We start from the raw sequence: 14,695 nt of genomic DNA, 5'->3' as shown, positions 1-14,695 counted from the left end.
TTTGTGTCATTAGTTTTATTATATAGAATTTTTTAAGGAAGCTAAGTTAGTCTTACCTACCATTGGAATTAATAATTTTGATTTTTGAAAATTAATTATATTTGTAAAAATGTAGATGTATTTATTTTATTGAGAAATAAGAAATTTAATTTAGAAAAGGAGCTACTCAACTACAAGTATCTGTCTATTTTAACTAGACTAACACCACCAAATTTGTTCCAACAATTGTAAAAAAATTGTCGGTGAAGTAATGTTAATCAGATAAGATAACACAACCCAGAAGCACAGAGAAAATAATTATGGAGGGTGAACAGTCAATTGATCAGCAACATATGGTTGGAACACTTGATCAATGAAAACAGACTTGTTATACAGGCCAAAGACAAGCTGAATAAGAACCATTGGCATATTTCAATCCTTTTAAGAAGGCCGAATGCATGTAACAAGTTACAACAGCCTCCGGAATTCCAAATGCATATGTGCTTTCTTGTATGGCTTCACCTGTTGCTGCTTGGGCGTCGGCTCTGTTGTAAACCTGTGCGCACACACACAAAGTTAGCTTATTCTTGTTAGCCAGCTGGTAATGCTATCTATATATGGCCTTACAATATGCCAACAAACATGAACAAGTGCGTAAAATAATATCTAATGACATGATTTTCAGTAAGATGAATAACTGAAAGCCAAAGCTCCCAGTTACATATATTTATTCTTCTACCATTACTGCAGCTTTTTGTGGTGAGATCAGGGCTAATCAGGCACAGTGACAAAATTTGTCATACCTTGCCTCAAAGCTCCTCCCTTTAGAACCCATGGTTGCACATGGTGGAATGTAAGCATCCTTGATTTCATTTGCTTCATCTTTCATTTTGGATCCTTTAAGAGGAAAAGCAACATGATCAGCTCTCTTCAACTCCCCGCAACTGACCTGCAAAAGAAGGCCACTACTGAAAAATTCCAAGCACCTACCCCACAGGAATTAGCAAGCAAAACCAAGCAACTAAAATTAATCATAATAAATATTTATCCTTGTACAAGTATTAAAATTTATAAAGAACCATTTTGTAAATTCTACGTTAAAGGATAATAAGTAAACCCTATTAAAAAATAAATGCATCATATCAATATCGTGACTCATTTGTCCTAATTTGGAAAATAAGTAAATGCTTAGAAATTAAGTATATTCTTTAAAAAAATAAGTACATTCTTTAAAAAAATGGATAAATTATATATATATTAATGGTTTATCATAAAAAGTACTAATGAACTTTCAATTATTTGTATCAATATAAACAAATACATCCTTCTTAAAATAAGTATATTACAAAAAAATAAAAATAAAAACATCTATTATAAAAATAAGTAAATCCTTTATAAAATTAATTATTTTTCTTTAAAAAAGTATATTATATATACATTAATTTTTTACGGTAAACTATATATAAATTTTCACTTATTTGTAATAATATAAATAAGTACATCCTTCCAAAAAACAATCACATTTTGAAAAAAAAAGTACATTTCTTAGAAAAATAAGTGTATCTTGAAAGAAAATAAATTTATTGTTAAGAAGAATAATTTCATTATACATTATTTAGAAAATATGTATATTCTCGTGAAAAATGAATAAATTTTATATATATATATATATATATATATATATATATATATATATATATATATATATATATATATATATTAACGGTTTATCGTAAAAGTACTAATGAACTTTCAATTATTTGTATCAATATAAATAAATACATCCTTCACAAAATAAGTATATTATAAAAAATAAAAATAAAAACATCTCTTATAAAAATAATTAGATCCTTTATAAAATTAATTATTTTTCTTTAAAAAGTACATTATATATACATTAATTTTTTTTTACCATAAATTGTTTATAAACTTTTACTTATTTGTAATAATATAAATAAGTACATCCTTCCAAAAAAACAATTACATTTCCTAGAAAAATAAGTGTATCTTGAACTTATTGTTAAGAAGAACAATTTCATTATATATTATTTAGAAAATATGTACATTAATGTTTTAAATTAAGATTATATTTCCTATGTTTTGACTATTAAAATAACATCATTGAATTAATATGGTCTATCCATTTATTACAATAACAAAATCAAAGCAAACTAAGATTATATTTTAATAATTAATATATTGGGATATTACGACAATATATTATACAATATTAATCCAACAATTTTAAATAAAATTTTTTAAAATAATTAATTAGTTGTAACCTATAAAGAGTCGAACAATTAGGGCCTACAACTTTCCTAAATTGCATCCACAATAATTTAACACTAATCACATTAATTAATTATATACAAAAATTCTAAAAATAAATAGGCTCCTTAACATAATACTTACATAAAAAAAAAAAAAATTAAACATTGATTTACCATGAATTTTTGAAAAAATAATTAATTTTGTATGGAATAATATATGATTTACTATGGAGTTTTCCGAATATATTAATTGTTTCATTCTTTCAAGAAAATTTTATATTTCCTTAAACCATTGTATAAAATAATATATGTTTTAGTCCTTTTACTGTATCCATCTTTTACTAAATGGGTTTTTACTCATCTACCGGCCCAGATTCATTACTCCCAGCCCCGTTTGCTCATTCCCAAGGTTTGCAGATATAGATACCACATAAGTGGTTTATAGGTTTCCGATATGGGATCTTTGATAATAATAAAAAGAGCTTTGCATGGTGGGGAATTGAATGTGTGACTTATGGTTAAACAAAATAAATAACACACCACCATGCTACGCAGTTGTTTGATTAATAATTTGGTAAATATCTATTTATCTGTTTTTAAAATTTTTATCATATAAAACATTTAAACAAATATAAATATTTTTATCTACTATTATTTTTATAATAATTATTAATTATAAACATGAAAACAATATAAATTAATCAATATAATAATTTTAAAATTTTAAAATAACAAAATACATAGATATATAATTAAATTAAATATTATAATTTTCTTTTCATCTTATATATATTTTCATATTTAAATATTATACATATTCTATTTAATAAATTTTAATATATTGGTACATTTATATTTATATTTATCATTTAATTTCACATAAAAAATAAAATATTATTAAAATTTTTAATAATATATATATATAAATTTATTATATTTATTTTAAATTTTATTAAAATATAAATTATATATTTATGATGTCACTGGTTTGATCATAGTTCGACCATCGATTTGACCAATGAACTGTAAACCAATAATGTTTTCGGTTTAATGTCTGATTTAATTCTAAAAATATTGCTAACAACTAATCGAAGTTTTTTGTTGTTGAAATTCAACATTATGTTAAAAGAATAACCATAACCCAAAAGTCCAATTATTGGTGTTGAATATTAGGTTGGAAGCATAGTCACAAAACCACATTCAAATGCAATTTTTTTTATATTAGGTTTGCATGTTCCTAAGCTCATAAAAAACCAAGGATGAAAATATCGATTATAACAGATATATTGACAACCTGATTTGACGGATATATATATATACACATTGGGAAAGATCAATGAAACGAAAATTGATAAAAAAAAAATCATAGAAATATTGAAAAAAAAACTCCAAAAATGATAGAAAAAATAATAATACAAATTAATATATATTGAAGGATATAAAATAAATAATAATATATGTTAGCTTTTTTTATTTAAAAATATCTATAATTTTATTTAAAAATTTATATTTGCCTTGTATTTAATTATTTTATAACATAAATAATAAGATAATTAAAAATAATTAATTTAAAATAATTTTATTTTAATTCATTTATAATATATCAAATATAAAAGATATAATAGAATTTATGTGCTTTTATAATACCCAAGCATATGTAGTTTGGTGCCACTTGAATTAATAAGAAAATAAATTGTTTTGTGCTGCCTAGAAGAATCAAACAGATAAAAATAGGATTGATTATTGTAATTAACTCAAAACAAACCACATTGATAGATTCCCACTTTGAGTTCAATTAGTTCAAATCTTAATGTTAATATGTAAAAATTAATAAGGTGGATTGGATTTAATTTATCGATCTCGGAGAAACATAGGGCCACTGGGAGCACGCTTGGGACTATGAGAAAACTCAACAGAGAAAATAATTTCTCATTACCCAAAGATGAAGGATTACAGCAAGGTATATAAATACACTTCTTAGTTAGCTCCCAGCTAAGACATGATTTCCAGTAAGATGAATAACTGAAAGCCAAAGCTCCCAGTTACATATATTTATTCTTCTACCATTACTGCAGCTTTTTGTGGTGAGATCAGGGCTAATCAGGCACAGTGACAAAATTTGTCATACCTTGCCTCAAAGCTCCTCCCTTCAGAACCCATGGTTGCACATATACTTGATATTATCCACGGTGGAATGTAAGCATCCTTGATTTCAATGCTATAGGAGAGACCAGCCCAAACACTTTCATTTGCTTTGTCTTTCATTTTGGATCCTTTAAGAGGAAAAGCAACATGATCAGCTCTCTTCAACTCCCTGCAACTGACCTGCAAAAGAAGGCCACTACTGAAAAATTCCAAGCACCTGCCCCACAGGAATTAGCAAGCAAAACCAAGCAACTAAAATTAATCATAATAAATATTTATCGTTGTACAAGTATTAAAATTTATAAAGAACCATTTTGCTCTAATTTCAAAGGATGACTACTCTCCTTCCAAGGTAATCGGTAATCCTATAAAAGAAAAGCAATGTATTCTGAGTAGGTTATATTACATGAGAAGGGCAGTAATACATACATTGGACCTCTTCGTGTCAGATGCAGATACAAGGATTGGTCAAAGTTACTTCAATCATGTTACAACAAAGTTCAGTGATCCTATTTGATGAAACTTTGAGAACACAAAGCAGTACCAGGGAAGCACTTGCCGTTAGAAGGTTCAAAGTTTTGGTCTACCCTATCCATATGCACAGAAATAGTTTGGATGTATTTTCAATATGGTGGATCTAAACACCCAACTGTTGACCACTGTTTATGCGAGAATCTGGCTGAGACGTATATTTGCTCTTGGAACTGCATTCATGGCCAAGGGAAACAAAGGTCACTAACACTGGTCTATATGTTGGTTTTGAAACCAGATAAATAAAAGAAAAACGGAAGCTAGAAAAATTTTCTCAAAATTTTTTCTCAATGATCAATACTTGTATTAATTTAATGAAATAACAAATATAGGTAAATTAGAATTGTACCTTGCGATTAGGCAGATAAATTTGAACTCCACCAAAAAGATCTTAGAATTCCAAATCCTCTAAAGCACCATGGATCTTTCTCTAACGTTCTCCAAATTATGATGAACTCAAAACGAGTGGGCGTTCTTTTTTTATTATTATTATCTTTTATGGGTTTTTATATCACACAACTTAATTTATTGAAAAACTTGTATTCTCATCCCATCATCCGAAAAACATTGAGAAAAAAAACTTTTTAATATAATTGACATATTTTGAATTTTGAAAAACATGGGAGAGAATATCTCTCCCCATGATCCCCACTTAAAAAGTGTTTCTTAGGGAATACAAGTAAGTGTGGTCTTCACCACATTGTATTAAAAAATATTTTAAATAATCAAATTATAAAATAAATAAATCAAATCAAGATTGTGTGAAATTAATTTAGAATTCAAAATTCCAAACTAATAAAATCAACCCAACATAAAAAAAATGTTCATATAATTTTAATGGAGCCGTTGAGAGGAACTATGGACATTATAATTTTAAGCTCCAATAATTTTGACAATTAATTAACAACTTAATTAAAAAAATCAAAATTATTAATTCCAAAATTACTCCACTAAAAATTTGGAATTGCACTCTTAAAATTATAAAATTAAATATATTCAAAGGATTTGAATTGCCCATTGATATAGTCACTACATATGAGTCAATCCTCCATAAACGGTTCATAATTAAAGCTAGGTTTTTCCGTTAACCTCTTTAATTATATCTTTCTCCTTAAGTGCCATTGGTTCTCTAATGAATAATATATTTATGGTCTAATCATGAATTGAGCGTTCTTATCATTCAAGGCCCGAACCAATACTTATGGGAACCGTCCATCTGACTTCTTAACGAAGGAATGGATTTTATCTTGTATATTCACTACAAGAAAAAAAATATATGGTGACATTTATAGTGAGTCACTATAAACATAGGGTGTCGCTACAACATAGCGTCACCTTATCCACGACACCATAGAGGGTACCAATTGGTGACGTATTTGGAAGCGACACCAAAACAAATAAATGGTGACATATTCAAAAGCGACATCATATATTTTTAGTTATACTTAATTTGATATAGAGTTGCATGAGATATATAAGATGTCATATTAAATGCATCACCTTTTAGTTATGGTGTCACATCATTGTAAATGATTATGGAAGATATGGTTGTTTTTTATTAATTAGCTTGTTGATTTTTGTAATGTTTATTAACAAATAAGATCAACTTGTGTATATTTTGTCTATAAATATAATAATCATATCACATTTAACTTATATTTTCGTAATGCTTATGGATTAACCTATAATACATTACATCATCCAGTGATATTTGTATATCAAATGTTTACAAAATGATAGTACATCAAACCCACCGAAACTAAAAAAGAAAAGTGAATACATATTAAAATATGATTTAGAAATGTTAAGCATTCCAACATTCATGTATACCTGCATTTCATATGCATAAAACCGGCTAATCATAAAATGACACAAGAGTTACATCCAAAAACCCAAAATTCTCAATACCAAATAAAGTAACATTGATGTCCTATAATGTATGGCATAAGAGTCACATCTAAAAACCCAAAATGTTGTTGTTTCTTTCTCCTTTCTTTTTATTCTTCATAATGTCTTCCCAAGAGTGTATACCTGCATTTCATAGTTTAATGAGATTTAGAGTTTTATTGAAAATAAAAATTAATTGATGTTATAAAAAATAAACAAATCTAAGTACTAATGTTTTCTTTTTTCTTTTTCCCATTTTGATATAAAAATAGTATGTAAAGAATAAGTAATGTTATACAATACCAATGGAAAATTCATATAACAACTAAGGGACTCACCATGCATGATCATGATTTATCAATATGATAAGTTATAACACAAAAGAAGTTAATTCTCCTCTAATTTCATCAAATTCTACCTGAGAATATGTTTTTTTTTTTATATCATAAAACTGAAATCAAATGAGAATAACATTAATATCATAATAATTGGAAGTATGAAACTAAGTACAATTCATTAAATGAGTAAAACCTTTAATACAATAATTGTAGAATCAACAATTATCTCTTTAATGAATCTCATAACAAAGCAATCACATTTGAACTCAAATAAAAACAATTCAAGAAAATAAAAAATAAAGCAAAACTAGAAAATCAAAAAATAAATCTAAAATTTTAGAAAATAGTAATCTTCCACTTAAAAATATGCACTTTTTAAATTTTTTTTTATTTTATAATTCATTGTGCTTTTAAAAATCATTTTTAACATTTAATTCTTTTTATATATTTTTTTATTTCTTGGAAGGATTTTTTAAATTTCAATATTTTTTTAATGTTCATTTTGTGAAATAACAATGTCCATTAAATTTCATCTCAATTATATAAAATAAAATTTTAGTAACAAAATATAAAAATGTTTTCAACTACTAATATGAGAGGACATGATGTTATAACAAGCTTGAAGATTGTGTATATAAGACAAAAAACCTAATTCATGATTAAAAAATGTTAAGAGAAAAATTAGTATGAGAAAGAATTAAAGAAACTTTCATAAAAATTATTAATTTTTCAGTCATAACTCCAATTAATATTTATTTTTCTAATTAAAATAATTAATAAAAAATCTGGATATGAAAAATATGTTCAAATAAAAATAATAAAAGATTAAAAACATCAAAGGAAAAGATATTCAATATTTTAAATTTTACTTTTTATATTCTTTAGATCAATAAATTATCAAATATCTTCTTCAGAAAAAAGAAAAATGAAGAAAATGAAGAGTTTTATGAAAGGGATTGGAAAATTTTTTGTAATAAAAGGATTTTATAGAAATTTCCTAACCTTGAAAGGAAAATTTCATCATCAATCTCAAATTACTCCAAAATTTGGTCAATGCATATAAAAACAATAAGAAAAGAAGACAAAAATAAAACAAATTTTTAGAATCCTTTTGAGGGAGATGACAATATTGAGAATAATTTTCTCAAAAATTATTTTTCAAATATTACCAACCAATATCTTCATCACAACATATTATAATATTCTTAGAAAATAAACAAATTAAAGGAAATTTCATAGAAAATCAAAAGAAAATTATAAAATATCTTTTTCAAAAAAAAAAAAAACTTTTATGGAAGGAAAATTTATGTAATAAAAGGATTTTATAGAAATTTTTTAACCTTGAAAGGGAAATTTCATCATCAATCTCAAATTACTCTAAATTTTGGTGAACGCATATAAAAACAATAAGAAAAGAAGGTAAAAATAAAAAACAAAAAACATATTTTAAGAATTAAAAAAAATATGAATAGAACAAGATGAGATATTAACCATAATACCATGTAAAAGAATTAAAAAAAAAAAATCAAAATATGAGATTTGATCATTTTTATAATTATAAAAATTTTCATTCCTATTTAAATTTTAAAAAACAATTCATTTACATTAATAAATAGAAATAAAATTAATTTCTCATTGTTAATTCCAACATTCTAAACCAACTCTAACATGATATGGAAACTATTTCATTTTTCCTTTTGTGGGAGATGATAATATTGATAATAATTTTCTAAAAAATTATTTTTCAAATATCACCGATACATATCCTCATCACAATATACTATAATATTCCTAGAAAACAAACAGAAAATCTCATCAAAAGAAATTTCTTGTAAGATCAAAAGAAAATTTCATACTGTAAAATATTTATCCCTCATTTTGAGTATGAAAGATATAAAAAATCATTCATTTATCTTATTTTCATTCGTTTTGGGGTTTATGGATTTAACAATGAAACAAAAGATATGGTGGAATGTTAAACCTAATTTTTACTTTCCTGCAACTCAATAAAAAAAACACTATTTACACAATCTACATTACAAATATACCAAATCAATGAATGTAAATCAGTTGTGCTAATAAAGATTTTGGCATTAATAAAAAAAAGAAAAAAAAAGAAAATGATAGATCTAAGAGATTTTGGGTTACCTGAGAGTCCATAAAGTAGAGAAGAGCAGTTGTGTGTGAACTATGGGTGTGAGAAGAGAGGTAGAAGAAAGTTATGGTTATGGGTTATGGAATGAGATTTTTTTGGATTGTGGGAATGTGAAAACAATGAGTTTTTTTTTATATACTATCATTATTCTCAAAGTGGGCCCATTTAGTTATAATATTTTAAAATTTTTATTTTATATGGTGTCACTTTTTTAAAACTGACACTAAACTTAAAATTAATATCATCTATCCTAATTAAATTTTTTTATATGATGTGTCACCTTTATGAATTTTAAGTCATATGGTGTCATTATTTTAAAAGTGACACCATAAATAGTGACACCATAAATTATTTTTATTGTAGTGATTAATATTCCCGGCTATTTATTTTATTATACTTCCAATACACCAAGAATTTGACACTATGTATTTGTGTCATTACCCGGTATGTCAAAAAATACAATACAATAAATAGGAGTCTATTAATCACTCAGAATTAAGATCAATGCATATATGACCATCATTGATTAATATTGAATGCTCTATATTATAACGGAATTTATCAGAGATTCATAATTAATCGTGTTCCAGTCCTATATAATCAAATTATATAAAGTGCTTTCATTCCAATAATCTCATTATTAACAATCCGGATAAGATCATTTCATTCAGAATGTAATGAACCGCGCTAGTAATTTTAAATTAAAGATCCCAACTTTAATTTTTAATTACGAACATATTAGATTATTTTACTTTAAATATTATCCTCCTGTATATAACACTTATATACAATATTTAAAGTTACAATTAAATAATCTAGGGTTTTCGATATTTATAAAGCATCTATAACATGCATGCAACAATAATATTGAAATAATTCCTTAAAAAAAATATTAATAATCAGCAAAATAAAAAAAAATCTCATTTGTTTATGGGCACATATTCCAACACTATAACCATTAAATTTGAATTAAATTACACTTGTCTCTGGAGCAGAAAGAGCAGCATTCTGAAATGGAACAGGTGAACACAGAAGAGGAACATCCACACTTGTCAAGGAGGTCAAGAAAGATCTGGAAACAACCATAAGAAATGAAGAACCACTGACAATAAAAGAGAACAGAGATACAGACAAAGAACCTAACTTACTAGAGAGATGTAGTTCTTCAGACATTAGCTAGGTATTTACCTATAATTTAGCATAAAGTCATATAAAGCATGCACATCCTTGTTTCCACTGAAAGACAGCAAAGATTGTGGACTGTTATCCACATCAGATATGGAACCAAGACGTCGAGTCTGAATTGAAATGAGAATCACCAACGAGTGATAAATCACAAAGAACAACATTAGGAGAAGTAGGTATACTTCTGTAACTAAGGAGATTTTCATAATCAAATTTTGGAAAAGAAAAAAAAACAGCAATGGACATCACATCAAACATGAAGCTTTTTGGAACTGCTCTTTATATTTTGCCCTTGCTGCTCATAAATTTGTCATAAACTAAATGCCTAAGAAAATCCCATTGAGGCAACTGTAACAAGCGAGTAATCTAAGCAAGGATGGAAGTTCCACAAATGGCAGAGAAAGGCATCCCATGTTCTATTCCAAGCATAAGTTCAGCAAGGTGAAAGATAAAAGACTATCAAAATTAAAAGCATAGACAAAAACCTGGCCCAGCTTGTGTTTCTCAATCTCCGAGAACTCAACCAAGTCTTCAGTAGTGACTTGTTCTACTTTAGAACGACAAAGAGGCATAGAGAAACAAACATCTTAGTTTTCATAATATACAGACAAAAGAAAAAGTTAGAGTTCATTGGATTAAAAAAATATTACAAACATGGAAAAAAATATATGTAAAATCCAAAATATAGATTAATTAGTTAAAATGGTTAGCACTGCAAGCCCTTAATATCATAATCTCATAGGTCCAACATCCTGAAAAGAAGACAGCATATATGACAGGCACAAATTCATAAGCGCATAAATAATTACATGGTTGTAAAGTTGGGGTTTGCCCACTGGGTTACCAAGATTTTCAACTTTGATCCACATTTGAACCCATCATTATGCTGAATCAAAATGACAAAATCAATTACATTTCTGAGCTTCCATAATTGTTTCTGAGTTCTTTGAACCCAATTATATATATCAAATTGAAATCAGATACGTTGCCCTAAAACAATCCAAGCAGCCCTTGATTGCACATGCAACAGATAGAAACAATCACAAATTATGTCTGCTTGCCTTATATCTTACAGGGATTTAGTTGCGAGTATCAGATGCAGGTATGTGTTACACATCTAATCATTCAAATTCACAAACTCTAAGATACAAGGACTTGGCTGAAAGGAACTTAACAATGGTATAGATACTTGGACATGGTCAAAAGTCAAATATTGATGAGTGCTTACTTAGATCTATATCTACTTTATTCGTTGTGGAATCCATAATATCACCCTTTAGTAATTCAAGTCATATTACTCCTAGGCATGAAGGACATGTACTAAAAAATTTAATTTATATTGTATGTCATGTTTTGTCATTGGAAATTTCAAATTTTGTTATTATAGAATTTGCATACATATTTCCTTCACTAATTTTATTTTATATCAATATATAGAGCAGCCAATGCCTCATTAAAATCAAGGATGACAATATTTTTTTAGTTGGTAAAAGTCAAACACAGTAAACCATCTGGCCAGCCAATCAAGGTCCCTGATAAATTATATCTAATGATCTAACAGTTAGCCACTTGGTCAGCAGATCAAGGTCTTTAATAAATATCAACATTCTCAAAATCAATAAATTTGGTAATCATCTTAATTCCACAAGAATGGTTTAAAATTATCATTCCCAGATTAGCTTAGAAGTTTGTAGAAAGAACACAAAATATTTTGTCACTGCACTCATTTCTGTCACAATTTTATAAACCCTCATATTTAAACCTCTAGCAAAGAACCAGCCAAGGTCTCTGGTTCCAAGCCTAGCAAGTTATGTTATTTTTCTATTTAGCTTTAAAAATGCAATCCCAATCTTACATCGGACATGGAAGAGGAAACATGTGCCCAAAATTAGGGAGTCATTATCGTGTTCTTATATTGTAAACCTTGGCACCATCCATTCTTATTTTGTAAATTTAAGGATGAAGTACCCTTGAACCATTTCAGAAATCCCATGCCATCCTCAAGAGTCCTATGCTTTGAACACTTCAAACTTGATGGTGAAGTGTGAGTGAGAGAAAAGGCAAGGTAGTGGAGAATAAAATAAACCAAGGTTATAGCAAAGAAGTAAACATGACAAGACTTTAGAGTGATTGAAGTAGACACCGAATTTTGTTCCCCCATTCACGATCCCTAGGAGTCTCACTCCATAATAATCCTCCGGGATTTGTTGATAAAGACAATCCAACACATGTATGCAAATTAAAGAAGGCTATATATGGACTCAAGCAAGCCCCACGGGCTTGGTATATTGAATTTCGTCAATTCCTCATTGAGTTTGGGTTCACAAACTCTCATGCAGACACTTATCTATTCATTCTCCACTCAGGTGACATTACTATGTATCTACTTGTTTATGTGGATGACATTATTATCACAGGTACCAACACCAATATTATTCAGCGCTACATTGACCTCTTGGCACGATGATTTTCAATCAAGGATCTTGGCGCCTTATTTTACTTTCTCGGCATTGAGGTTCTTACCACTCCATTTGGTGTGTTGCTTACTCAAAGGCGCCACATCTCCAATCTTCTTGCCCAGACAAAAATGTCTGATGCAAAACCTATTGCTACACCACTTGTTATAGATGGAAATCTCACACTTCATTCAAGTACAACTTTGACTAACTGCACAGAATATAAAACCCTTGTTGGCAGTCTATAGTATCTTTGCTTCACTCGCCCAAACCTATCAGATGATGTTAACAAGTTATCCCAATTCATGCATCGTCCGACGTCTAAACATTGGAATGCTGCAAAACGACAGCTTCAATATCTGTGTGGCACATTGACTCATGGATTATTTCTTCATAAGGAAAATACACTTTCTCTTCATGCCTTCTCAGATTTAGATTGGGTTGGCAACAAAAATGACTATACCTCTAAGAGTGCCTATATTGTCTATTTTGGTTGTCATCCAATTTCTTAGTCATCCAAGAAACAACGTACAGTTGCTCGGTCATCCACAGAGGTTGAGTATCGATCAGTTGCTGCTACTACTTCAAAAATCAATTGGATTTGTTCACTTCTCACAAAGCTTGGCGTCACTCTTCCTACACCGCATGTTATCTATTGTGACAATTTTGGTGCCACCTATCTTTGTTCTAATCCAGTCTTTCATTCGTGCATAAAACATGTGGCAATTGACTATCACTTTGTTCAATCAGGTGCTCTTCATGTTACTCATGTTTCCTCAGCATATCAACTTGTCGACGTTTACTAAACCGCTTCCACAAAGCCGCTTCCAAGAATTACGAGTCAAGATTGGCGTCTCCTCCGGAACTCCATCTTGAGGGGGCATATTAGAGAATTCATTACAATAGATTTTCTTTCTATTTTCAAATTCTTGTAATTAGTTGTAATTTCCTATTTTTGTTGTAATCCCCTAATTTTATGATTGTTTTCTATTTTTGTATTTTGGGTTAATTTTAGGATTGTTTCTTATTTTTGGTGTTTTGGGTAGATTGTTTCCGATTTTTGTGTTTTAGGTTTTGTGTATATATATTCATTCTTAATCAATGGAAAAGTCAAGTCATTGTTTCTCAATAATCCTCTCTCTACTTCAACACTCCATAACCCTATCTGCAATAGCGCGTGTCTCTCACTCTCTTTAGCCATTGTTTCATATATTGGAATTTTTTTCATATTAAATGTGTTTTTTAATTCCAATGATAATTAATTTCTAATTTCTAATAGCAATATATTTTTAAAGTGTCTTTTTTGATATTTTTCTAATTTGTTCAACTCCTTCATTTAATTATGCTTTGATGGAGCCAATTTAGTCCTTAAAATACTTAGAAATTTAGATTGTTCTAATAATTGATTTTTTTTTTCGTGGTAAGAAAAATGTAGAAATATTTTTCAATAATATCACAAATGCACAATCATAAAATGTTAAAATAAATAAATAAATATTTATCTTTGTGTCATGAAATTATTTTAATAACTTTTCTAGTTTTTAAAAATAAATGATAACAAAAAAGTCTCATAATGCAAGTATATTTATTTGGCATCACGTGAATCACATGTATAAAACATTTTTACTCAAAAAAAGTTTAATTTGGTTCACATTTTCTAAGGTTTCGGTTAAATACATCTGGTCTTCATAAACTTAAAATTTCATTAAATACCTCTCCTATCATTTTCATTTTTCATTTTTACTTATC

General features: G+C 27.8%; 1 long non-coding RNA gene across 1 annotated transcript; it reads right to left on the bottom strand.

The window, feature by feature from the left end:
- Positions 1–610: 610 nt before the first annotated feature.
- LOC104879388 (uncharacterized) lies at positions 611–4,822 on the bottom strand. Its single transcript, XR_009465714.1, has 2 exons — positions 4,378–4,822; positions 611–928 (listed from the first exon to the last, which is right to left on the bottom strand). It is a non-coding gene; the product is annotated as an uncharacterized LOC104879388 (long non-coding RNA).
- Positions 4,823–14,695: the final 9,873 nt, after the last annotated feature.

Source organism: Vitis vinifera, chromosome 5, assembly GCF_030704535.1.
Source record: "Vitis vinifera cultivar Pinot Noir 40024 chromosome 5, ASM3070453v1".
In the NCBI taxonomy this organism is placed as follows: Eukaryota; Viridiplantae; Streptophyta; class Magnoliopsida; order Vitales; family Vitaceae; genus Vitis; species Vitis vinifera.
Note: the sequence above shows the minus strand (reverse complement) of the source record. Positions and strands in the feature narration are given on the sequence as shown.